The sequence below is a fragment of the Lipotes vexillifer genome, unplaced genomic scaffold (assembly GCF_000442215.2).
Source record: "Lipotes vexillifer unplaced genomic scaffold, Lipotes_vexillifer_v1.1 scaffold435, whole genome shotgun sequence".
In the NCBI taxonomy this organism is placed as follows: domain Eukaryota; kingdom Metazoa; phylum Chordata; class Mammalia; order Artiodactyla; family Lipotidae; genus Lipotes; species Lipotes vexillifer.
Genome location: NW_006773141.1, coordinates 401,759 through 427,632, shown reverse-complemented (window position 1 = coordinate 427,632; position 25,874 = coordinate 401,759). Strand labels below are relative to the sequence as shown.

Below are 25,874 nucleotides of genomic sequence, written 5' to 3'. Positions count from 1 at the left end.
ATTCCAATTACACAGATGAGGAAACTGAGGCTCAGAAAGGGATAGAGACTTGCCCAAAGTCAATGAACTATTAAGTGGTGGAAGAGGGATTCGAACCCAGGCAGGTTTACTCTAGGGCAGACAACACTACACTACTATTCAGTGTCTTTGGAGAGTTACTATTCATTTATTAGTTTTGTGGCCTGCAAGAAATGGACCTCATTCACAAATCCCCTTTCGCTGTTGGGTGGAGGGGAGTCAGAGTAAAAAGTTTGGATAAATGTGCACTGCTAGACTTTGATCTAAGAGATAACCATCTTCTGAGTGCATTTCATTTTCTTCCACCTCAGATTACATAGTTTAGTTCCAACTTTGTGGTTTATCAAGAGATCATTAACTGCATTTGATTGGACAAACACTCCCTCTCAATGTGGACATTAGTAGCTTGCAGTGTGACTGTTAATTCCAGTGAGTTTACATTAGGTTGAACTGTCAAGTTCACTAGTAAAAGGTAATGTATCTCCAAAATAAATGCCACTTTAGGGAAGCTTTTCTGTCAATCATTATATTCTTCACAGAATCTTAACTGAGCCAACAAGACTCATGGAAAATTGCCCACACAGATATATCAAGCAGATCCTTCCACATATGCAAGCTAGTCAATTAATTCAATACATTATTAGCCCAGCCAAGAGTTACAGCTAGAAATAGTGACTGTTTCCAAGTTAATATAGGAGTGTGGAACAGGTTGATTTCATAAACAATTGCCCAAAGGAAAGGTCTTTAAGTATTAGTAATAAGTATCTAACTGGATCATGAAGAACGATAGTTAACATGAACCAAGCTTCAGTTTTGCTATTTCTTATACTGATAAATGCTATGGGGGGGCTCAATATGAAAAAAACATGGTTCACTTGTGTAAGGTTCCTAATGTTGTCATTAACTGCTGTATTTTTATGTATTGTTGCTGTATCTGAATAAATGAAATAAATTATGTGAAAATGACTATTTTAGATTACAAATATTTATGTACGGCTCTGCCACCAGTAAGCTCTCTGAGGTTAAGACCTGTTTCTTATTCATTTCTATATTCCTCAGAGCACCCCCAAACCAGTGCCTGGCACAGTTACTCAAAAAGATAGGATTTGAGTGGAACTGAATTTAAATGTCTTTTTCTTTTAAATAACCATTTTTATATACACACAAAAGGCATGTAGGTATTCAAAATGGGCTAACCTGGTCTACTACATTAATATTACATTTAGCTTTGCTGAGACATAATTTACATACCATAAATTTCACCTATTTGAAGCATATAACTCAATTGGTTTCAGTATATTTACAGAGTTGTGCAACCATCAATCACCTCAATCAATTTCAGAACATTTTTATCACTCCCAAAAGAAATCCTGTACCCACTAGCAGTCATTTCTCATTCTCCCCACCTACAGCCTCTGGAAACCACTAGTCTACTTCTTGTCTCTATAGATTTTCTTATTATGGACACTTCATAGAAATGGAATGATACAATATGTTACTTTTTATACCTGTCTTCTTTAACTTAGCATAATGCTTTTGAGATTCAGCTATGTTGTATCATGTATCAGTACTCCAGTCATTTTATGGCTAAATAATATTCCATTGTATGAGTCTACACATTTTGTTCATCCTTTCATCTGTTGATGGACATGTGGGTTGTTTTCACTTTGGGGACACTATGAATAGTGATGCTATGAATATCTATTTACAACTATTTGTGTGGGCATAAGTTTTCATTTCTCTTGGGCATATACATAGGAGTTGCTGAATCATATGGTAACTCTATGTTTTGAATGAGTAAATTCTAACAATCTCTCCATAAGTTCACTAATTCCCCGCCTCTGTAATCTCCACTCTACTAATGAGCCATCCACTGAGTTTTTATTTATATTGTATTTTTCAGTTCTATGATTTACATTAGGTTATTTTTAATAAATTCTATTTCTTTGTTGAGATTTCCTACTTATTCCTTTAAGAGAATTTGTAATTGCTTGTTTATACATTTGTATGATGATTGGTTTAAAATCTTTGTCAGAGTGAAATAAGCCAGACACAGAAAGGCAAATACTGTATGAGCTCATTTATGTGTGAAATCTAAAAAAAAGTTGAATTCATAGAACTGGAGAATAGAATGGTGGTTACCAGGGGCTGAGGAGTGGGGGGAATAGGAGATGTTGGTCAAAGGGTACAAAGTTTCAGTTATAAAATGAATAAGTCTGGGATTTAATGCACAACATGGTGGCTATGGTTAATAACACTGTATTGTATACTTGAAATTTGCTACAAAGAAAATCTTAAGTGTTCTCATCACACAAACACAACAATAACTGTAAAATCCTTGTCAGATAATGCCAAGATCTGATTCATCTTGGTGTTATTATCAGTTGGTTGCCTTTTTTATTCATTCATGCTATAACTTTCCTGGTTCTAGTATGATGACTGATTTTCTATCTTATTTTGGACATTTTGGATATTATGAGACTTTGGATCCTATTTAACGTCCCCTTTTTAGCAGGCAGTCCCCTGTTCAAGTTTAGTGTGAGGGCAGTTTGCTGTGCATGTTTTGCTTCTCAGTGGATCCCAACAACTCTCCTGGCAGCAACACACACTGCTTCATTGCAGACAAGTGGGGTGGAGGCTTAGCTCCCCGCTTGGCTGTGTTGACATTCTCCTGGTGAAAGTGGGGCGCCGACTCACAGCGAAAGCTCAGCTTCCCGCTGGGCCCTGCTGACGTGAATAAGGGAAGAAGTTGACTTACTCATGTCACCTTGATGCTGCAGGGTGAGGGCAGAAGCTCACTCTTCTAAATGGACCCCTCCAACACCAGGAAAGCAGAGAAGAGGAAGCAGAATGCCAACTAGTCCCACTTCTCACCTCACTCAGCCTCATTGACTGCAGGTGGAGGTGGAGGCACAGCTCACAGTTGGATCCCACTGACACTACCCTGGTTGAGAAATCAGAGCACCACCTGCTACTGCCAGGCAGGAAATGGAAGACCAGGTCCCAGCTCAGCCTCGCTAACACTATCCCTACAGGGGAACGGGAGTGTACCTGCTGGTTGCACTGGGTGGGGGATGGAAGATCAGCTCCCCTGAATAAGCTGCTGACAAACCTGTCAAGCGTGGGGAGAGACTGATTCCAGCCAAGCAGCCTTCCAGAGTCCAGAACCAAGCTTTGGTATCTCTCTGCTGCCATCTTGTGGCAGGGGTGGGAAAAAAACACCCCCCCCCCCCACCCCGCTCAGAAGGTTAGGCCCCTGCCTACCCTGCACCTGGTGGAAGGAGAGAATTAGAGTACTACCACCTGCTTCCATGGGGCAAGGTGCAGGCATGGAAGATCAAATCCTCACTCAGCCCCATTGAAATCCTAGAGGTGGGAAGCATTGTTTCCAATGATGTTTGGCTGAAGTATGGTGGGTGTTTCCAATTTTTTTTTATTGTTAAACTACCCTTCTCCAGATCCTTTGGCTAGGGAAAAGGACTTTTTTTCTCCGTTTGTCTTTGTCTATTGGAAATTCTGGATTAGAGGCTTCTGGAGAGCCCTGTCCAGGATATATGGGAGGTAATAAGGAAACACAGAGAATTCACCACCATGCCATTCCTCAAATCCCAAGGTCTCTAGGCAGTTCACCTCTTTCTTCCCACCTTTCAGAGTCTCCCTATGTTTATTTGTTGTGTTGTATCCGGTGATATGGGAAAATATGTATGATCTGAAATGCAAGTGATATGTCAGCTTGCATCATTTGAATTAATTTTTATTCTAGATAACATTTTTAGGCCCTCTCAAAAGTCAAGTTGGCAGTAAAGAGCCCATTTGTGTGGGTAAAACTTGATACAAAATGTCAGCATTGCTAACATGTTCCCTGGAAAATCCCCTAAGAATATCAAAACATTTCTCTTTTTCCCCCCCTATCTTCCAAACATTTTTAATGCTTGTAAGAACTGATTCGGTAGAACCTTTTTTTTAAAAAGTGTAAGTCGGGGCTTCCCTGGTGGCACAGTGGTTGAGAATCTGCCTGCCAATGCAGGGGACACAGGTTTGAGCCCTGGTCTGGGAAGATCCCACATGCCGCAGAGCAACTAGGCCCGTGAGCCACAACTACTGAGCCTGCGTGTCTGGAGCCTGTGCTCCGCAACAAAAGGGGCCGCGATAGTGAGAGGCCCGCGCACCGCGATGAAGAGTGGCCCCCACTTGCCACAACTAGAGAAAGCCCTCGCACAGAAACGAAGACCCAACACAGCCATAAGTAAATAAATAAATAAAATTAAAAAAAAAAAAAAAAGAATGATCCATGCTTTAAAAAAAAAAATTAAAAAGTGTAAGTCATCTAAAGATAGCTCTGATTCTGTGAACTAGGAAAGAGAAAATAAAGAGAACCACAACGAGTCTAAGCACGTAGTTAAATAGGTAGATTTTTGCCAGGGGGGAAAAAAAACTAAAGGGTATGCAGCTGACTTCAAAGTAATGTGAGATTAAAAATCTGTATTGCAAAAATGATTTAAATTGGCAAATTAAAATGATACAAAAACATCAGTTAAAAACAAAAAGAAAAGCCCTACACATTACAGTTGGAGGTTTCAAAACCATTCCCACAGAAAATGGAAGCATCTTGGAAATTAACAGAAATAACAGAGTATGGAACTAGTCTTTGGATTCTCTGCTTACTATAATTCCCTTTATCGGTTTTAGGGCCAAGAAAGAGGCAGACATATTGGCCCTGGTGCAGTTCTTAACCATGAACCCATCTAATATTTCTTGTCTGTAAAATAGAATACATAATAATGCTAAATGTCTGAAGAAAAAGCTGTAAGTTGCCTTCCCAACCTTTCTCCTTGGTGATTATTATTGAAAGTTTACCAAGAAACACAACAAAATCAAAATTGACACCGGAATTGTTTTGGTTTCCATTCATCTGTATCCATTTCATTGGTTTGTTAAAGTGGTCTCTGTATGCAGAAGGCAAGGGAGATGGAAGAAAGAGGCAGCCCATCCATGTTGGTAGGTGGCAGGTTTAATAAGCAAAGGAACTTACCCACGAGGTTTGTCTTGGGCGCCACAAGATAAGTAGATCTTCACACTTGCCTGCCAGAATCTTAAAAATTTATACAGAGGCCTTAACTGGGTTCCGTCCAGATGGTCTCAACAACACATTGCTCTCTCTCTCAAGGCTGCGTCCTTGATAATGGCTCCCACTGTGGGAACTGTGGGCAGAACGTACATTCCAAGGCCAGGGGAGGGGCTGAGGAGCCTCCATTTGCCTGGGTCCAGCCCGAGGGTCAACCAGCAGTCACATCCTCTCAATGACCTCCTCTAACAATTTTCAGCCCAAGACAGTTCCAGAGGAAGCAGTTTCTCACATAAGAATTTGTGCCTCCCTGGAATTTTCCTACTTCTCAATTAATTCAATTTAGTGTTTATAAAAATAGTGCCTAAGAATAATATTAATTTTCAGCACAATTATAGGAATACAATCTTTTGCATTTCTGAAGTGCATAATGCATTTCTACAAGCATTCTGAAGCTTAGATATAGTTAGATCTAATTCCAAACTTTTCATAAACCCAATAGTGTTATTAGGGAACAACTATAAGATATGGGGTTAAAGCAGCACTTTTCATCTGGTGAGAATACTATCTCTAACCTTTAATTATGTTCATTCACTTCTTCATCCAAGATGTAAACAACTCTTCCATCTAGGTCTAGGACGAAAGTGTCATTTCCCAAAATCTATATCTGTGCACATGACCCAGGCTAGGAAAAAGGAAGCACACAGCAGAGACTGCAAGATGTAATTACTTGAAGAAACATCATGTCTCTTGCTGAGTGAAATCTTACCAACGCAGTTTATTAGCAAGTTCGATAAGTCTTGATAAACAATGGGATTAAACTTTTGAAATCAAAGTAAGAAAAGTTTCTGCTTGCTTTAATAATTACTAAAATAAAAAGGGTGAGCAGCAACTTACAGCTTGTTACAGGAAGGCTTTATGGAAACTGTGATTCTAAAAGGATACCTCTGACTCACTAGAATCATTCTAGGCATACAGAGCAAGATGAGGAGGAAAGAAAAAAAAACTACCCAGGAAAGGTATTAAGAAAAGAAATATGTTTAGTCATAGCAAAAGGAGGGAGGGAAGTAGCCTAGGCCCAGAGGAAGCAGAGGAAGCAATATAAATGGGACAGGGATTAAAGGGCTGGGAGGTGAGGGCAGGTCTGGATTAGTTTGAAAGGCAATGAGACCAAGTTAAGTGATTTACTAAAGGTCCCCTACTGAGTAAATGGCAGTTCTACTTCCATCCCTCCTATTTTGGGTTTCCTCTTTAGTTCCTTGTCTCTACACCGAAATAGACATCCTATGTGATTTTCTCTCATTGCAAATCTTTTATACTTTAACTCAGAAAGCCGTGTTTAGAGGACTGTGTAGGTGGTTGTTTTTAATGTTGAATTTTTTTTCCTCTTCTTTGGGAAAACTGCTGGTATAGAAAGCTTCTTTGACACAGTATTGAGACAAATAAAAGACAAATGTGTTATTCTACTGAGACGGTTGAAATGAAAGTTTGCTTTGAAGTAAGGTACTAGAATACATATGAGAGAACGCTGTTCTTGTCATAAAAACTGGCAGCTGGGCTTTCTTTGCCCTGTCAGAGAGAATGACAATCTAACGGGGCCAAAGTCAGACTGAGGGAATAGATTTTTTTTTCCTTAATCATAACTCAACCTAGGACCAGAAAAGGACAAATATTAGAGATACAGAATAAATCCCAAATCTGGAGAATATGGTCAATAATCATAAAATTCATGTAAATAAATTTCAAGAATTCAAATTGTCATTCTCTATTGACAGGAATATTAAAAGTATTAGTGACTATGCCTAAGTATTTTTGAAAAAGTTATTGACTTAGTCCTGTAACTTTGACATAATACAATTTGATTTAACAGAAATCTTTCTATCTTTAGAGTGCAACAGCTTAAATCCATCCATCTGGAGTCTGATGTTTGAAACAGTTACTTCTAGAAGTCTCTGATGATACAAATGAAAATAATTTATAACACAAAGCCTTAAGAAATGACAACAAATACATTCTTGTGCTTTTCTCTCTAGAATTAATTTCACTTTTAATTTCATAACTTACTGACTTGGATTTTTAACACAATATCTATTTTTTTTTTTTTTTTTTTCCTTGCGTTATGCGGGCCTCTCACTGTTGTGGCCTCTCCCATTTGCGGAGCACAGGCTCCGGACGCGCAGGCTCAGCGGCCATGGCTCACGGGCCCAGCCGCTCCGCAGCATGTGGGATCCTCCCGAAACGGGGCACGAACCCGCGTCTCCTGCATCGGCAGGCGGACTCTCAAGCACTGCGCCACCAGGGAAGCCCCACAATATCTATTTTTTAAAATGTGAGTTAGCTTAATATACAACGTGCAAAGAAAACTATTAACTTTAAAGAGGGGGCTTCCCTGGTGGCACAGTGGTTGTAAGTCCGCCTGCCAATGCAGGAGACACGGGTTCGGGCCCTGGTCTGGGAGGATCCTACATGCTGCGGAGCGACTGGGCCAGTGAGCCACAACTACTGAGCCTGCGCATCTGGAGCCTGTGCTCTGCAACAAGAGAGGCCGCAATAGTGAGAGGCTGGTGCACCGTGATGAAGAGTGGCCCCCGCTCGCCGCAACTGGAGGAAGCCCTGCACAGAAACGAAGACCCAATGCAGCCAAAAATAAATAAATATCTTAAAAAAAAAATTTAAAGAGAAACCTGAAGAGATATTTGCTCAGTCAATACATTTTTCTATGGTTATATTTCTCTCAGTGATTAAAAAGTTAAATTTAAGTGAAAACTTGTTCATTTAAAATTTGTTGAAATAATTATATTAATTTAAAAAAATTTCCCCAGCTTTGAGATATTATTGACATATATGTAAGTTTAACATTTACAATGTGATGATTTGATACACATATATATATTACAAAATGATGACCACAGTAAGGTCAGTTAACACCTCATCCCCTCGTCACATTTTTGGTGGGATAAATGACAACTTTCAAGTATATAATGAAGTATTTTTAATCATAGTCACCATGCTGTACAAGAGATCCCCAGAACTTACTCATCTGATAGCTGAAAGTTTGTGCCCTTGACCAACATCTTCCCATCTCCCCCAGCCCCCAGTCACTGGCAACTAACCTTCTAATCTCTTTCTCTGAGTTGGGGTTTCTAGATTCTGCATATAAAGGAGAACATACAGTATTTGTCTTTCTCTGTCTGACTTGTTTTCAGTTAGCATAATGCCTTCAAGTTCCACCCATGTTGTCACAAAAGGCAGGATTTACTTTTTATGGCTGAATAATATTCCACTTTGTGTGTGTGTGTGTGTGTGTGTGTGTGTGTGTGTGTGACACATTGTCTTTATCCATTCATCCGTCGATGAACACAGGTTGTTTCCATATCTCAGCTATTGTGAGTAATGCAGCAAAGATCATGTGGGTGTAGATATCTCTTTGAGATAGTGATTCCATTTCCTTCAGATACGTACCCCAAAGTGTGATTGCTGGATCATATGGTGATTCTACTTTTAATTTTTTGAGGAAGCTCGATACTGCTGCACCAATTGACATTCCCACCAACAGTGCAGGAGGGTTCCCTTTTCTCCACAGCCTTGCCAACACTTGTTATTTCTTGTCTTTTTGATAATAGCCATTCTAACAGGTGTAAGGTGATATCTAATTGTGGTTTTGATTTGCATTTCCCTGATGATTAGTGATGTAGAGCATCTTTTCATGTACCTGTTGGTCATTTGTATGTCTTCTTTGGGAAGTTTCTACTGAGTTTCTAATTGGTTTGTTTGGGTTTTTTCACTACAGAATTGTATGATTTCCTTACACATTTTGTATATCAACCCTTTATCAGATACATGGTTTGCAAATATCTTCTCTCATTCCATGGCTGCCTTTTCATTCTGTTCATCCTTTATTTTTCTGTGCAGTGTTTTTAGTTTGAAGTAGTCCCACTTGTTTATTGTTCCCTTTCTTGATTGAGCTTTTGGTGTCATATCTAACAAATCATTGCTAAGACCAATGTCAAGGAGATTTTTCCCTATGTTTTCTTCTAGTAGTTTTACAGTTTCAGATCTTATATTTAAGACTTTAATCCATTTGAGCTAATTTTAGTGACAGTGTAAGATAGGGGTCCAATTTCATTCTTTTGCATGTGGATATCCACTTTTTCCTCCTTTCCCCATTGAGTATTCCTGGCCCCCTTGTCAAATTCTAGTTGACTGTATAAGCATTAGTTTATTTCTGGGCTCTCAATTCAGTCCCATTGGTCTATTTATGTGTTCATGCCAGTACCATATTATTTTGATTACTATAGCTTTGTAAGTATATTTTGAAATCAGGAAGTGTAATGCCTCCATCTTTGTTTTTCCCCCTCAGGATTGCTTTGGCTATTCAAGGTCTTTTGTGGCTCCCCACAAATTTTAGAATTTTTTTCTATTTCTGTGAAAATTGCCAGTGGAATTTTGATGGGAGTTGCATTGAATCTTTATATGGCTTTGGTGAGTATGCATGCTTTAACAATAATAATTCTTCCACTGCATAAACTTGGGATATCTTTCCATTTTTTGTGTGTCTTCTTTGATTGATTGCATCAACGTCTAGTCATTTTCAGTGTACAGACCTTTACCTCCTAGGTTAAATTTATTCCTAAGTATTTTATTGTTTTTGATGCTACTATAAATAGGATTATTTTCTTTATTCCTTTTTCAGATAGGTCATTGTTAGTGTATAAACTGCAACTGATTTTTGTATGTTGATTTTTGTACCCTGCAAACTTTACTGAATTTGTTTATTCTAACAGTTTTTTGTCAGGTCTTTAGGATTTTCTATGTATAATGTCACATCATCTGCAAACAGAGAAAATTTTACTTCTTCCTTGCCAATTTGGATGCCTTTTATTTCTTTTGCATGCCTAATTGCTCTGTCTAGGACTTCCATTACTATGTTGGATAGGAGTGGTGAGTGGACACCCTTGTCTTGTTCCTGACCTTAATGGGAAGGCTTTCAGCCTTTCACCATGGTGTCAGCCGTGGCTTTGTCATATATGGCCTTTGTTATGCTCAAGTATTCTCCTTCTATACCCAATTTGTTGAGCGTTTTATCATGAAAGGATGTTGAATTTGGTCAAATGTTTTTTCTACATCTACTGTGATGATCATATGACTTTTACTCTTCATTCTCTTAATATGATGTATCACGTTTATTGATTTGCATATGCTGAATCATCCTTGCAACCCAGGGATAAATTCCACCTGAAAATGGTATATGATCCTTTTAATGTGCTGTTAAATTCAGTTTGTTAGTATTTTGTTAAGAAGTTTGCATCTCTATTCATCAGGGATATTGGCCTGTGGTTTTCTTTTCTGGTGGTGTCCTTATCCGGCTTTGGTATCAGGGAAACATGGCCTCATAAAATGAGTTTGGGAATATTCCTTCCTCTTCAAATTTTTGATAGGGTTTTAGAAGAATTAGTGTTACCTCTTTTTTAAATGTTTGGTAGAATTCACCAGTAAAACATCTGCTCCTGGGCTTTTTTTGGGGGTGAAGTTTTTGATTATTGATTCAACCTGCTTACTTGTTATTGGTCTGCTCAAAATTTATATTTCTTCATGATACAGTCTTGAGAGGTGGTATGTTTCTAGGAATTTATCCAATTCTTCTAGGTTATTCAATTTGTTGCATATAATAGTTCACACAATCCTTTGTATTTCTGTTGTATGAATTATAATGCCTCCTCTTTCGTTTCTGATTTATTTATTTATTTATTTATTTTTTTTGCGGTATGTGGGCCTCTCACTGTTGCGGCCTCTCCCGTTGCGGAGCACAGGCTCCGGAAGCGCAGGCTCAGTGGCCATGGCTCACGGGCCCAGCCGCTCCGCGGCATGTGGGATCTTCCCAGACTGGGGCACAAACCCGTGTCCCCTGCATCGGCAGGCGGACTCTCAACCACTGCGCCACCAGGGAAGCCCTCATTTCTGATTGTATTAGTCTTCTCTCATCACGGTCCCCAGGATCTTTCAGTCGTTCCCAGATACAATTCCTTGGTGTGCACTCCATGTTTTTCCATCATGATTGCAAGATGGCTATTGCAGCTCCAAGCCTCACATCATCACTAGTCAGCTTCCAAAGCAGGGAGGAAGGGAAGGAAGGGGAATTGTTCCTCACGTGCCACCGTCTTATCAGTGAGGACTGTCTTTTGCAAAAGCCTCGGCAGCGTTTTCATCAGTCTTTCCCTCCACCATATGAGAGGCTGGGAAATAGGATATCTGGGCACTCTGGGTCTTTAACATGGAGGAATAGCAAAACCAGCGAAAAAGAAAGGGAAATCAAGGTCACTTGTTTATGCTCAAGTATTCTTCTATATCCAACTTGTTGAGAGTTTTATCAGCCAATAGTGTCTGCCACATATGATGAGAAAGTAAAGAGCTAATAGAGAGATTAAATATATTAATATAATATAATAAATATATGTTAGAGAAAAGGGTGATTGTAGATCAATATCTCAGAGGAGAGAGGTTAGGATTCTATCTAGATTCTAGAGCACTGGTGAAGAAACAGCTCATCTTTGAACCAAGGAGAAAAGAAAGAAATGAAGATGTATAAGTAAGTAGGGGTCAGTGTAGGAAGCTGGGGGTATTTTCACTTGAGATGACCAAGTAGGAAAAGAGATAGGGAAATTAATTCCCCTTTGGAAAAGTCCTGCAAAGCAACACTCTGAATGCAGCCCCAAACAAGTTCTATGCAACATAGACTCTTCTCTAGAACTCAGTTTCTCTGAGCAAGCCTCTCTCCACCCTGAGGGCAACTGCCAGGCATCCTTTCTCATCCCACTTCCAAACAGGTCACCTCTGTAAGACATACTCCTTCAGTGACTAAGTTACAATTTTGGACATTTCTATGACCCATGTATAAACCTAGGAGAATAAAAACACATTACAGCTCTTTTCAGAAAACCCACTTTTCATCTGCTATTTTTAAATGAGAAAGGAAGTAATATATAACTTTGATCTTATAAACTCTATGAGGTCAAAAATTATTCGGGGGAGTGCAAGTAATTAATGCAGCTATTATCCTCTGAATTTTCCATTGCAAAAGCCTATATTCATTTTTTCTGCCACCCAGAAAGCTTCTGATACACCACTCCTTCCATTTGGTTGGTTGGGATCCATTAATGTTTGAAAAAGTTAGTGTCAGTTTATGTACACCATAATTATGATATAAAACTGCAAAAATCTATTATGGAACATAATATAGCAAACTAGTCCTATATTTCAAATATTTATGAAGAATTACACGTTTAATATTACCTTCCCCTTCTAGAAATAGAATTTATCAACAGAAACTTTTTTCTTTGTATAGAAGTGTTGAATTATAAAAAAACATTTAACGTAAAAAACAAATGCTTCAAAATCATTCCCTGGTGTTTCACATTTTTCCATAACTATATCATAATCATGGGCTAACCTATTAATTATCTATTACATACTTTCAAATGATGCTTTTGTTCTTAAGACAAAAATGATGCAACTAGAGATTTAAAGTGAAGTAGACTTTAGAACTATAACAAATACCGTATATGCTAAAGCGAAGTAGCTGAGATTATTGCTTAAGTTGTAGATGCCTCGTGAGGAGAAAAAAGCCCAAGGGCCCATTTATTCTTGGACCCAGGGTAGGTGTCTCACTCTTTTAGAGCTGATTTCGGGAACTAAACACAGTAATGTAGAAGTAAAGCTTCTTAGTTAATTCGTAGTCTGACTAATTGTTCCATGGTATTATGAGTTCAGTGTTTTGATGAATAGGAATATAGCCAAATACTTTTCAGAAACTACTTGCTTACAGCTCTTAGAGCATTTATTGCAGGTGGGTCCCTGTGGACTAGTGAACAGAAGAAGATTTTTGACATTTATCAGTTTAAAGATGGTCAGTGCAAATTGACCTCATTAATCCTCATTCTATTAGTGTTAGTTGAAGCCTCATTTGTAATGAAAATTTTATGGCGATATCAATGACTTTAGAATGAGGATGTGGTAGGAGGATATTTAATATTTACAAGTATAGAGTTGGGATAATACCCATTCCATTTTAAATAATTTAATTTGTGTCCACTAACAGACAACTATAACTATTATGCCTGTTTCATAGACAGAGAAATTAGAATAGAATTTGTGTATTATGATAATAACTAGATAAACAGAATCCTCTAATTTTCATGCTCAGTGTCATTTAATCATTCCAAAAGCTTATTATCCTCGGGTAGTAAGACTTTAAATTATTCAGAATTATTATCTTCATGGTTATATGAATATACAAGTAACACACTAAAAAGAAAATCAATTATAGGGCTATATATCTGAGGGTTTTTTCCTTTCCAATAGTCGCAACTCATTTCCATGGAGTCATCCTTGGAGTCTTGACTTATTACAATTAAAGTGCCATTTCTGGGCTTAGTGATATAATCAGTTGCTACAAAATAGTTTTTCTCTATCTGGTGATAACTAGAGGCTTTCAGGTTGACCGTGAGGTCAGTTGGACTTTTTCACGTTATTGCAAGAACAGAGATATGCTCATGTATTTGTAAGAATGTGCAGAGCTATTTACAATAGCCAGGACATGGAAGCAACCTAAGTGCCCATCAACAGATGAATGGATAAAGAAGATGTGGCACACATATACATTGGAATATTACTCCGCCATAAAAAGAAACAAAATTGAGTTATTTGTAGTGAGGTGGATGGACCTAGAGTCTGTCATACAGAGTGAAGTAAGTCAGAAAGAGAAAAACAAATACCGTATGCTAACACATATATATATGGAATCTAAAAAAAAAATGGTACTGATGAACCTAGGGGCAGGACAGGAATAAAGATGCAGACCTACTAGAGAATGGACTTGAGGACAGGGGGAGGGGGAAGGGTAAGCTGGGATGAAGTGAGAGAGTGGCATGGACATATATACACTACCAAATGTAAAACAGAGAGCTAGTGGGAAGCAGCCGCATAGCACAGGGAGATCAGCTCGGTGCTTTGTGTCCACCTAGAGGGGTGGGATAGGGAGGGTGAGAGGGAGGCGCAAGAGGGAGGGGATATGGGGATATGTTTATACGTATGGCTGATTCACTCTGTTATACAGCAGAAGCTAATGCACCATTGTAGAACAATTATACTCTAATAAAGATGTTGAGGGAAAAAAAAAGAATGTGCAGGGAAAACAGGAAAAACAGATGCCATCTCAGAAACAGGCCTAAAGGGAACAGAAGCCTTTGAACTTCAAGAATTCAAGGCAAATTCAGAGCCTGGAACACCTTTTGGCTACTCCCCAGCAGGCCTACAACACTCCCCAGTCTAGTGATCTGCCATGAATGCTGACCCAGCTCCTGCTAATGCTACTGCTGCTCTCTCCACTCCCCAAAACACCCCTCTACTATTTGTTCTACATCATGGCATCTTCTGTCTCAGAGATTCGTACATTTTGTCCCCACTGCCAACTCTGTGTCTCTCTGTATGTCACACAATCAGACCCTAAGAGCATTGATCTGATACTTACAGTCACTTTCTCATATAAAATATTCATACCGGACAGAATACTTTTTTAGGATTTCTCACTTTGTTGATCCCAACTTTCATTCAATAAACCATGGAGTAGATAGATGACCAGCTTTCTCAATGAGGATCTGGTTATCACAAATGCCCATAGTCAATAGAGACCGCTCCAAAAATACACCTGGGTAAATCATCTTCAGTCTGACTTTATAGAACAACTGAGTTACAATTTCAGGTTCAGTGACATGTAATAATCTCAAAACAAAGTTATTTGTCTACCATCTTCTAAATAAAGAATTCAAACAAAATGCTGTTGAAGTCTCTCTGCTTCTATTCAGGTATAACCAAATTAGGTCAGCAAACACAAAAATGTATTTAAAATCAATTAAAACATCCATCAATATCTCTTCTTCTCCTAGACAAAGTAATTAGTCTTTCATTGTGCTCCAACACTTTCTTTCTTTCCACTTTAGTAAGTTTTCTTTATAAGACTAACTGGTGCCTCAGTGGCTTGCCAGATTAAGGAGGAAAGGAGGAATCTCAAACCACAAATAACCATTTCAGTCGAGCAGTTCAAATACAACTGAGGCATGAGCTTCAGCATTGTTCAATCTAAAGCTATTTCTTGTTTTGTGTGTATTTTGGGGGGTTGGTTTTGAGGAGATAGAGGTTAATAAATTACTTTAATGTACTTTTTGAATGGGTAATACATGTACAGTATATAACATTTAAAAAGTACAAAAGGCTATACATAACAAGTAAGTCTACAGCTATTTAAATTGGGTATTGATGCAATAATGCTGTATAACACACAACCCCAGAACTTAGTGACTTACATTAACAAGCACTGATTTCTCTCACTTACAAGCCTACAAATTGGCAGGGACACCTCTACTTCAGACTGTGGGCTGTGTGGCCTTGGTTCTAGGCTTTGAATCAAGTTTGGAGATAATCCACACATGTCATTCAGAGTCACAGGCTGAAGAGACAGTGGCTACCTGGGTCATGTTATTCTCATGGCAATCACAGAAGCATATGACTAAGCCAGAACTGCCCATGCTTGTATTGTATCTGCTATATTCTATTGCCAAAGCAAGTCATGTTTCCAATACCTAGTCACTAGGGCAGGAAATTATACTCTATCTTAAAGGGGAGAGGGTATGGGAGTGAATATTTGCTGAACAATAAACCAATCCCTTTTATTCCCCAGGCACAGAGTTCCCCTCTGGATACAAGACTTGTTACTCATTACTTGTGTATTCATCCAGAGAAATTCTATGCAAATATAAGTATACTCACAAATAAATACTTTAATGCTATGGCATCATTCTATACAAAGAGTTCTATACCTTGGCCACTTCTCCCACTTAAAGATACATCCCAGGGAGTATTACATGTCAGTACACAGGGTTGCCTCATTTCACTTAATACAACTTTATACTGTTATATAAGATGGATACACAATAATTTATTTAATAAATGCTCTATTGCTGGACATTTAGTTGTTTCTGCTGTTTTATCATTTTAATCAATGCTGCAATGCCTATCATTGTATATGTTTTTGCAAATATCTATAGAATATATTCCTAGAAGGGATATTACTAGTTGCAAAGTCCTTGCATTTTGTTTTGATAGCTCTTTCTAAATTTTCTTGAATAAAAATTACACAATTTAACTTACTATGAGAAATGTAAAGGGGTGTCTGATAACCTACACCCTTGCCAACACAAATCAAACCATTTTATCTTTGCCAAGCTGATAAATTAGAAAAAGACCTCTTATAATTTGAATTTGTATTTCACTATGTCACTTCTTATGGGTGAAGGTGATACATTTTCATATGATAAAGGACCACGACTACTATACACGGCAGACCTCTCTGGTCTGTAGGGTCCTTTTCCATAACTTCTCCTACCCTACCCCACAGACTCTACTGTGTAGTTGGTTTAGATAACTATATTTGTATTATATGATATCATTTCCACAGGGTGGGCCCCAAACTCAAGGTGTGGGTTCCTGAGCTAGAAACTTTTGAGGACACACAACTAAGAGTAAGCCTCTAGTCTGCATTTTGCCTCTAAATTAAATCATAAGACAACGGAGAACAGACATTTTGTCTTTGGCAATTATTAAAATACTCAGTACAATGTTCTACAGAGCTGAAAAATAATAATTCTTGACTCTCTGAAGCAGCATTAGCTATCACAGCTGATAAAGACAACAACCAAGCAACTCCTTTTGACTGAAAGTCCAGAGCAACCTACAAATGCTATGAACAACAAATGACAACCCCAGTAATCAGTCCTATCCAAGGGGTTCACATGGTCAGAATCATAACACCAAGGACAATGAGAGAAGCACAGCAGGGTTCAGCTTCCAAAAAACTTTGTGTTCCTGAGAGAAAGATTCTTCATAAATAAAAGTACTAAAATTAACTATGTACTGACTAGGCATATTTAGTTAATTGCACTGTGACCCTCCCAGGTAATATTTTTTCTTCAAGAAAATTTTATAGACACATTAACATTTTTATTCATAACGACTTGAAATTACCCATTGAAACACTAAATAAGAGCTGAGATGATGAGCTTAAAAGACTCTGCTATAACTGAAGTCATAGTAGAAGCTACTGTAGTGGATAAAAAAAGTTAGACTATAACCCATTATGTTTAACCTTTAATGTAACAATTGTAAAATTTACTATGACTCACTAGTGGCTGATTAAGAGGTTCGGATGTCAGTGCCAGATAAGAAGTGTCTAATCTCTCCCAATATTAGAGCTACAGTATTCTAACCACTTTACAAGTGGTTTCTGCAATTCACAGGGCACTCATTATTGAATGTACCAAAACCTTGCTAGAATATTCTCTTTAGGGGTAGCGTCATGCCTCTTTGCAGAGGAACAGTCTTTAAATGGGAGTCTTTGGTGACCATGGCAATTCAACCAGACTGTCTGGTTGAAAGACCTGCTTGTACTAAATAGGAGCCAAGAAAGACCTGCTTGTACTAAACTATTCTGTGTGAAAAATAACAGTATTATGTGATTCCAATGTGCTCATGGTGTTCCTCTTTCATTCTTATTCCAGGTAGGTTCCATCCAAATTGTTAAATCTCTAGCAGACCTCCCTCAGAGACTTAGGGGCCTTGCTTCTGAAATTCAAGGCCACTGCCTCTAAGTGTCACTGCTTTCCGCAAATAGTAAAGACTTAGCCGACCCAATAGGACCTCCAAGCCTTTTACTTTTTCTTTTTTCTAATTAAATCTTAAAATAAAATTCAATATTCAGGAATATTTTTGATAGATATACCAATTTAAAGAATGTGAATCACTAGTAAATGCTAGAGTATCTTTCAGTATGCTGTCTCTATTGTAAGTGGATACTTGTTTTAACTTAGAATTAGGCCAATCTTCCCCTCATACCTGCAGTTCATTAGAGACTTTTCTTGCTCCAACTCTCACATCATCTGCTGGCCCAGATGCTTGAGAGGAAAGCATCAGAACCTGGACCCAGCAAGGTGTCAAATGTCCAATTAAATTAGCAACAATTCTTATGCTGTCTCTCCTTGAGATAGTTCATGTTTAAGAGAACATACGCTGTTGCCTCCAAATGAAACTGACCCAAATCCTAAGGCAAGAAAATGTATTTATCCCAAACTTCCTCTCTTACTCTCACCAAAATTCTAATTTCAATCACTAATTTGTTCAATCAAGAGAGTAAGGACAGGGCTTCCCTGGTGGCGCAGTGCTTGAGAGTCCGCCTGCCGATGCAGGAGACGCAGGTTCGTGCCCCGTTTCGGGAAGATCCCACATGCCGCGGAGCGGCTGGGCCCGTGAGCCATGGCCACTGAGCCTGCGCGTCCGGAGCCTGTGCTCCGCAAATGGGAGAGGCCACAACAGTGAGAGGCCCGCATAACGTAAGGAAAAAAAAAAAAAAAGAGAGTAAGGACATAAAAATGTAATATGTCACTCAACATCTTCCACCAATTCATGGGCTAAATGAAGTTCCTTGAGTTATCCATCTCTATATGGTTTTATCGTTTGCTCCCGCAAGCATCCCTTTCCAAGGGCCAAGTACTATATTTAATCTATGGGTAGGAATTTTCTGACTGCTTTGTTTCTTTTGAAGCTATCAGAGATATCTGGCTCCTCTTTACCTCAACCGACTTTGTGCTTTCAGAAAGTGACCTTTTCCATTCAGCTCTTTTAAACAGCATCTCCCTTTAATTCACTCTAACATAGGAAACACAGTCTTTAAAATGTAGGCTTAAGTTACTTCTCACAGTAATGAATTGAATGGGTTTGCTGCTATTGATATAGAAATTGATATTAATTTTTGATCCTAATTGATTTCACAAATTAATTAGCAAAGTAAATAAGATACTGGAAGGAAATCAATAGTTCTTATTTTATGATATTTACATATTACTCATGTAATACATATGAATTACATATTATACCTATATTTACAAACATAGGTGCTTTCGGTATGATCTTGCTTAGTATTATCGAGTCACAGATATATCCTAACTCAGGCAAAAAGCACACTCTTAATTATCCTGGCACAGTGACTTCCCTGGTGGTCCAGTGGTTAAGACTCCATGCTTCCAATGCAGGGGGCCCAGGTTCAATCCCTGGTCAGGGAACTAGATCCCTTATGCCACAACTAAAGATTCCATATGCCTCAAAGAAGTTCTCGCATGCTGCAACTAAGACCTGGCGCAGCCAAATTAAAAAAAAAATCAATTATCCTGGCATAGCCATTTTAGGAAACTATAAATAATACCTTAAAAATAACTATAAATATAACTATTATAATAATTATAATAACTATAAACAGAGTAGCTTTGACTTCAATTCTGAAGCTAATACCAGGTAGTAGATATTTATATAACTTATGAAGAATGTAGGCCAAGCAGAAAGTATGAAACAAAAATGTGGTTTTCTTATAGGCAGTGTTATAAGCCTAAACACATATAAAGAATTTAAAATATAATCATTAATCTTTATAAGAACCTTATGATATAAATAGTATTTGTATTTTACAGATAATGAAAATTAAGCTTAGTGAGGTAAGTGACTTTCCCAGCGTCACATAAACACTAAGTGGCTGGGCTAGATTGTGCAGTAATGACCCTCCCCCAAAGCATTTCTCCTTATACCAGGGATGCCCAGTTCATCTATTTTTCCTTTTGTTGCTTGTGCTCTTGATGTTGTATCTAAGGAGTCATTGCCTAATCCAAGGACACAAAGATTTAGTCCTATCTTTCCTTCTAAGAGTTTTATAGTTTTAGCTCTTACATTTAGGCCTTTGATCCATTTGGAGTTAATTTTTGTATATGGTGTGAATTCAGGGTTCAACTTCATTCTTATGTATGTGGATATCCTCTACCAGTTACTTTTGGATGCACAACCAACCAAAACTTAGTGTTTTAAAACAATAAGCATTTACTGTTTCTCACAAGTCTATGGACCTGCTGGGCAGTTCTGGTCCAGGCTGGCTCACCTGATCTCTGCAATCAGCTAGGGGCTCTGTTGAAACTGAAACTGGATGGTCTTCTCTCATATGTCTGTGGGTTGTCAGGCTAGTTCAAGTAGTGAGGCTCAGCTGGGATGGCTCACTTCTGCAACATGTTTCTCCACATGGTTTCCATCTTCCAAGAGACTAGCCTCAGTTTCTTCATGTGGTTGACTTGGGGTTGCAAAGAGCAGAAGAAGACAAGCTCCAATGAACAAGCACCTTTCAAACCTCTGCTGTGCCCTGTTTGCTTACATGCCATAGAAAGCTGCAAGACACATGCCCAAGCCTCAGAGCCAGTGTTTATACGAACATCGCTGCTACAACCCTGGGTACCACACAGTCATACCCCAAATTCTGATGTTACCAGTGCTTATCTCCACAACTACCACTGTTATTATTTAGCACCAGATACAAAATAATGTTTAGGAAAGCAGTTCCTCATATCAGTACCACCTGCTAGTGTCTTGTTCTCAGCTACATGTCTAGCACCTACTACTGAGTGCCACAGTGTAGACACTAAATGAATGTCTATTGAGTGAATGAAAGTACAGGAAAATCGAGGGAGCAAAATTGGAGTCCAGTTTTCATATACTGAGTGGCATAGTTTAAGCCTATGCCATGTACTTATACCAAGTGCACATTGTTCCTATTTACTTCATCAGTCACAGTTTTAAAATAGATGCACAGTCTATCACACATATTTCTGTAGCCTTCCCTTTTACGTTGGCAATATTTTCTCTAATTTTATTATAATCACCTTTAGTGATAAGTTTTTCATCATTAACCTTGTGGCTACATCCTACCATATAATAAAATGTGATTTAGGAAACAATTTTGCCACACCATACAATGAGGCTTCTTTTCTCTGTTACAGTCACTTCGAAGGTTCAGCTAACACTCTGGTGGCATTAAGCATCAATGTAAGGAAGGGAAATGTTAAGATCCTCGTTTCAGATTTTTTAAAATGTGCACTCTGGCTAGGAGAATTGGAGAATTAGAAAATTTGAAGGCACTTAAAACATTTGGTCCAATTTTCTGATTTCACCTCATACTCTATTCTACCCAGACCAAAAGGGGATGAGCCCAAGAAAAAAACAAGGTGGGACATGACCCTGTGTAGATAATCGCCTCTTTATCCCTGTTACTCTGAGATATGACGGTACATTGGATATTCAGGCAATTTACACTTGAAGGGTATACTGAGGATCAACCACAGTACGGTACAATGGCACATCCCTATAAATAAAAGGAAATAATTCGGGAAGGGCAAACTTCCCAGAATGCTGCAGCTATCAATGATAGGGTGGCTCAGCTGGACATTATCTAACATTATAAAGGAAAGTAGTCCAAAGCTTAGGTGAAGTCTTTGAACCTGATAATTCACAATTAAAGCCAGCACCGATTTTTTGTAGCACTATGCAGTGTTCAAAGCATTTTCATGTGCATCATCCCAAACTTGGATTATAATAGCCACCTAATATGACATTGCTTTCTGGAGATTTTCCTGTGCTACTTTCATGTGCTACTTGATGTTCTTCATAGACAGTTCAGTCCTTTTCCCCCAATAGATACCTGGGTATCAAGGATTCTCAACAATATTTGGTATGATGCTTTCAGAATCTTTTGGAAGCAAATGCCTCGGGCTAGTCATCATTTCTCAGCTATCTTAGATCCATCCTAACACATAACTTAGAAAGGCATTCTGTTATGTTCTCAAATTATTGTCGTTTAATATCTTACTTGTATCAGCACCACCTGTGCCTTACCCACACCAACAGCACCCACAGATCAAAAATTTGAATGATAAAGAAATTACTTCTAAGGTTCTGTTCTACACATTCAAAAGAATGTTTTTTATATTTGTAGGGTACTTTACAACTTAAAAGTGGTTTCACATATATTACCTCATTGGGCATATCTTCTCTGAGAAACATACATTATGAATTGCATCACTTTCCCAGCCCCCTCAGGGTCTCCCAGTGTAGCTTCCTAAAACTATTGAGGATCTCATTTATATTATTTAGGTTATATTATATAAGGTACTATGCTATATTATTAAGAAGATGACTTGATCTTTAAGTATGTGATTATTCTGTTATAAAATGTGGTATTCCAAATATCTACTTGAAATATACCAGTAATTTTAAAAGTGTGGATCCTGGAACAGCTGTATTAATACCTTAAGAATAACTATTTATGTTATGGTTGCAAATGCAGATTCCTGAACCTATCCCCAAACCTAATAAATCAGAATCTCTGGAAGTGAGGTCATGGAATGTAAACTTTTAGACACCTGAGGGTTGCTATACACCCGCCAAATCTGAGAATTATTGCCTAACAATGAGCTTGATTTTCTTAGCATTCTCACTGCAACTTAGAAGAAAGTTCTGTGCCTTTAGAAACTGCAAGAACTCTTTAAGGCAATTAGCATACCATTTAGCAAGTAATTCAAATTTAAGGAAAAAGAACAATGGGATTTAAATTATCATCAAAACATACTTCTGTGCAGTGCCCTGTACTTGGTGCTGTAAAAACTGTAGAAATTGATACAATTTTATAATAAATATTCAATCTGCAATGATGAGCTCTGTCAATCCTAGAAAAGATAAATGTAGAGTTTAATTAGAAAATAGATGTCTCTCTGAATGCGAGGTAAAAGCTGGATAAAATGCATTTCTGTCTGCTTCATAAGGTACTATTCAAAAAATGTCATTGTTATAATTTGAAAAGTATTATTCAGAAAGAAGACAGATTTCAGTTCAGTAGCTTTGACTATAAGAATACCAAGAAATAAAAGCCAAATGGATGAAAGCTAAGTCATGGATGAGTGAGTTTAAAAATTATTACATATCTTTAAAGTTAGCTAAAAAATTATAGCCAAATCCCAATTTGCCTCTCAACAGAATGATAGGCCAGGAGATCTTCACAATATGAGATATTTCTCATGATGTAAATTGAAGTAAGGAAATTTCTTATTCCATGGTACTTGGCTTGTGTTGCTTCTTTATGAATTATGTTCTGATATTTTTAGACTACTGAGAATGTCAAAATAATATTGAGTTAGATGTATTGTCATGCCTTTCATGAGTTTAAAACAGCCCATTCTCTAGAATGGTAATCAGCTGACATCAATCTGACTCTGAAGGGAAAGCATTTTGTCCCAGGGAGTTCCAGGAAGAGTATTGCAAAAATTACCTGTAAATCTAGCATGCAAGGTTAAGTCAAACCACGAAAGCTGGAGGTGGTAAGAAGCAGATATTTGGACCAAGTTTGGGGAAGCCTCAACCAGACAACTGCAGAAGTTTAGATTTCTTAATTCACTGTATGTACATAAATAGCAGTTAGTTCTTTGCCACAATAACACTTCATAACAAACACCACAAAATCTCAGCAGCCTACAACAGTAAGAGTTCATTATTCACAGGTCTGGAGTTACCTGCTGACCTTGTCTGAGGATCAATTGGCTATCAGCTGATCTAAACTCTTCCCAATTAGGATGACTGGAGGAACTAGGCATAGTCTACATGTCTCTCAACATCCAGAAGGTTAATCCAGGCATATTCTTATGGCAATGGCTAAGGTACAAAAGAGAGCAAATGGAAATACGCAAAGGCTCTAGAGACTTAACCTCAGGACTCGTACACAATCACTTTCACCATATACTATGGGCTGAAGCAAGTCAGAAAATCAGTACAGATCAGTACAATTCTATGCATCTTTAGTAAGAGGAACTGCAAGATCTCATGGTAATGGGCATGAACATAAGGGGGGAATGAAAAATAGAAGTCAGCATTGCAATTTCCCATTGTATGTATTATTGAGTTCCTCATCTCTGTAGATATCATGCTGTGCAATGTGGGTAATAAGAAGCATAAGACCTAGCAGTGATTTCTAAACATGGAGGGCTTGTTAAAATATAAATTGCTGGACCCGCCCCCAGGAAGTTGGTTGAGAGGGGACCTGAGAATGTGCATTTCTAGTGAGTACCCAGATGATACTGATGCTGCTCGTCCAGGGACCATACTTTGAGAGCTATTGTTCTATGGATTTGGAATTAATAGGAACTTTTAGGGATACTAAGACAACTGAGGGGCATTGATATTTATAGGAAATGCAATTTGAAGTGAAGTAGGAGAATTTGGGTGAGATCATTCCCAAGACATTCAAATAGCTCATTCAGAATAGAAGGTTAATCAGGGGCCTTTGCTGCCATCTTAACATTCTCTGATTTAACTACCCCAGGTAGCCAAGTGAACAGCATGGAGCTGGGAATGACTGCTCCTCTAATGCCTGATGAAAGTCACACACAAAACTGTATGTCGGCAAACAAATTTTGCAAGCATCACTTTCTTGGAAAAATTAAATAAGATAAAGGTTTGAGACACTAATCACACTTCAAGTAAATCAGTAAAAGCACTCAACTTTTTCTCAGATCAAATTAGCCGCAGGTTGGGGGACAGAAATAAGCATTGAGAAGTGAGATTCTGTGTGAACTTTCCCTATTTAAGCCCTGATCTCTGCTGGGACATGATAATAATAAGTTAAGGGGTTATTTCCGAGGGAAGAGAAACCACAATGAAGCAATGAATAAATGAGACCTTAATTTGGGGGAGAGCAGGAAAATACTGTTAAACTACTTTCAGGGGATCAGTGACTACAACCAGGAAAGATAATGTGATATAATGTGAAGTTTTTTTATATCGGGACCTATGTGAGACTTAGCTTAGCCTGACACCATGGTTAAGTACAGAGCAGAAAGAAAGAGCTCATAAGCTATTATTAGGCAAATAAAAAGCAGATTACATTTTACCAAAAAAAAAAAAAAAAAAAGAACGCTATTTCTAAAAGTGTGCAGGCAAATATCAAAGGTGAATCAGTATTTCCAGATCCCTATCTTTGGAGGCATCTTTAACTAGTACTCATTGCAACAAAAAAATAAGAAGGTATAAAGAGCATTTGAACTCATTCAATATCAATTTTATTAGTGTCTCTAAATGCTTATTTCAAAATTGAAATTAATAGAGAAGGAACCAAAAAAGAGAGGCATGTTTTCAAGTTTTAACCATTTTCTTTATTGATCCCCAGTCCTTCTATTTAATCTTAATGAAAAAAAATATTTATATAACTGAACTAAAGGGCAAAAACTTTTGTTTTGGAATAAACATACATCTGCTATGCTAATACAGATTTGAATGAAACATTTTGCAAATTTATTTAATAAATTATGTGAACATGAATTTAATAATATAATGATCATTAAGTGGTATTTATGCTATCATAAATATCAGTTTACATTCTTTAGTTCAAACATGAACTAAAATCTTGGAAAATAGTGGTTTTGTCACTGAGAGAGATGTCTCTCTCTTTATCATTATTAATTACCTAGACCACACAGACACACTGAGAATTGAATTCCAATTTGACTGAAATGATAAGAAGGATATTATAATTTCACACTGAGGTTATTTTTATCTTTTGATCCATTTGAGTGTTTTCCCTATGAAGTTCCCCACCTCCACCTCCATCCACTACCACATACAGTGAAAATGTTCCCTAAAACCCAGGAGAATTAATAGATTATTTTCTTCATAGTGGTTATCACACAGTCATAGCTCCTCATTTATTTTTTTGTGTTAACTAAAAAGAAAAGCTGCATGAGAGCATCTCTAAAGATAGCAAGAGGCTTTTTAGTTATCTGTGAAAACTTGCTTTAAATATAAGGGGAAGGAAATCATTGGAAATTAGGGAAAG

The 25,874-nt window shown here is 37.9% G+C and overlaps 1 non-coding gene across 1 annotated transcript; it reads left to right on the top strand.

Annotated features, from left to right (window-relative positions):
- Positions 1 to 19,175: 19,175 nt before the first annotated feature.
- On the top strand, positions 19,176 to 19,248 carry TRNAW-CCA (transfer RNA tryptophan (anticodon CCA)). The gene has a single exon. It is a non-coding gene; the product is annotated as a tRNA-Trp (tRNA).
- The last annotated feature ends 6,626 nt before the right edge of the window (positions 19,249 to 25,874 follow it).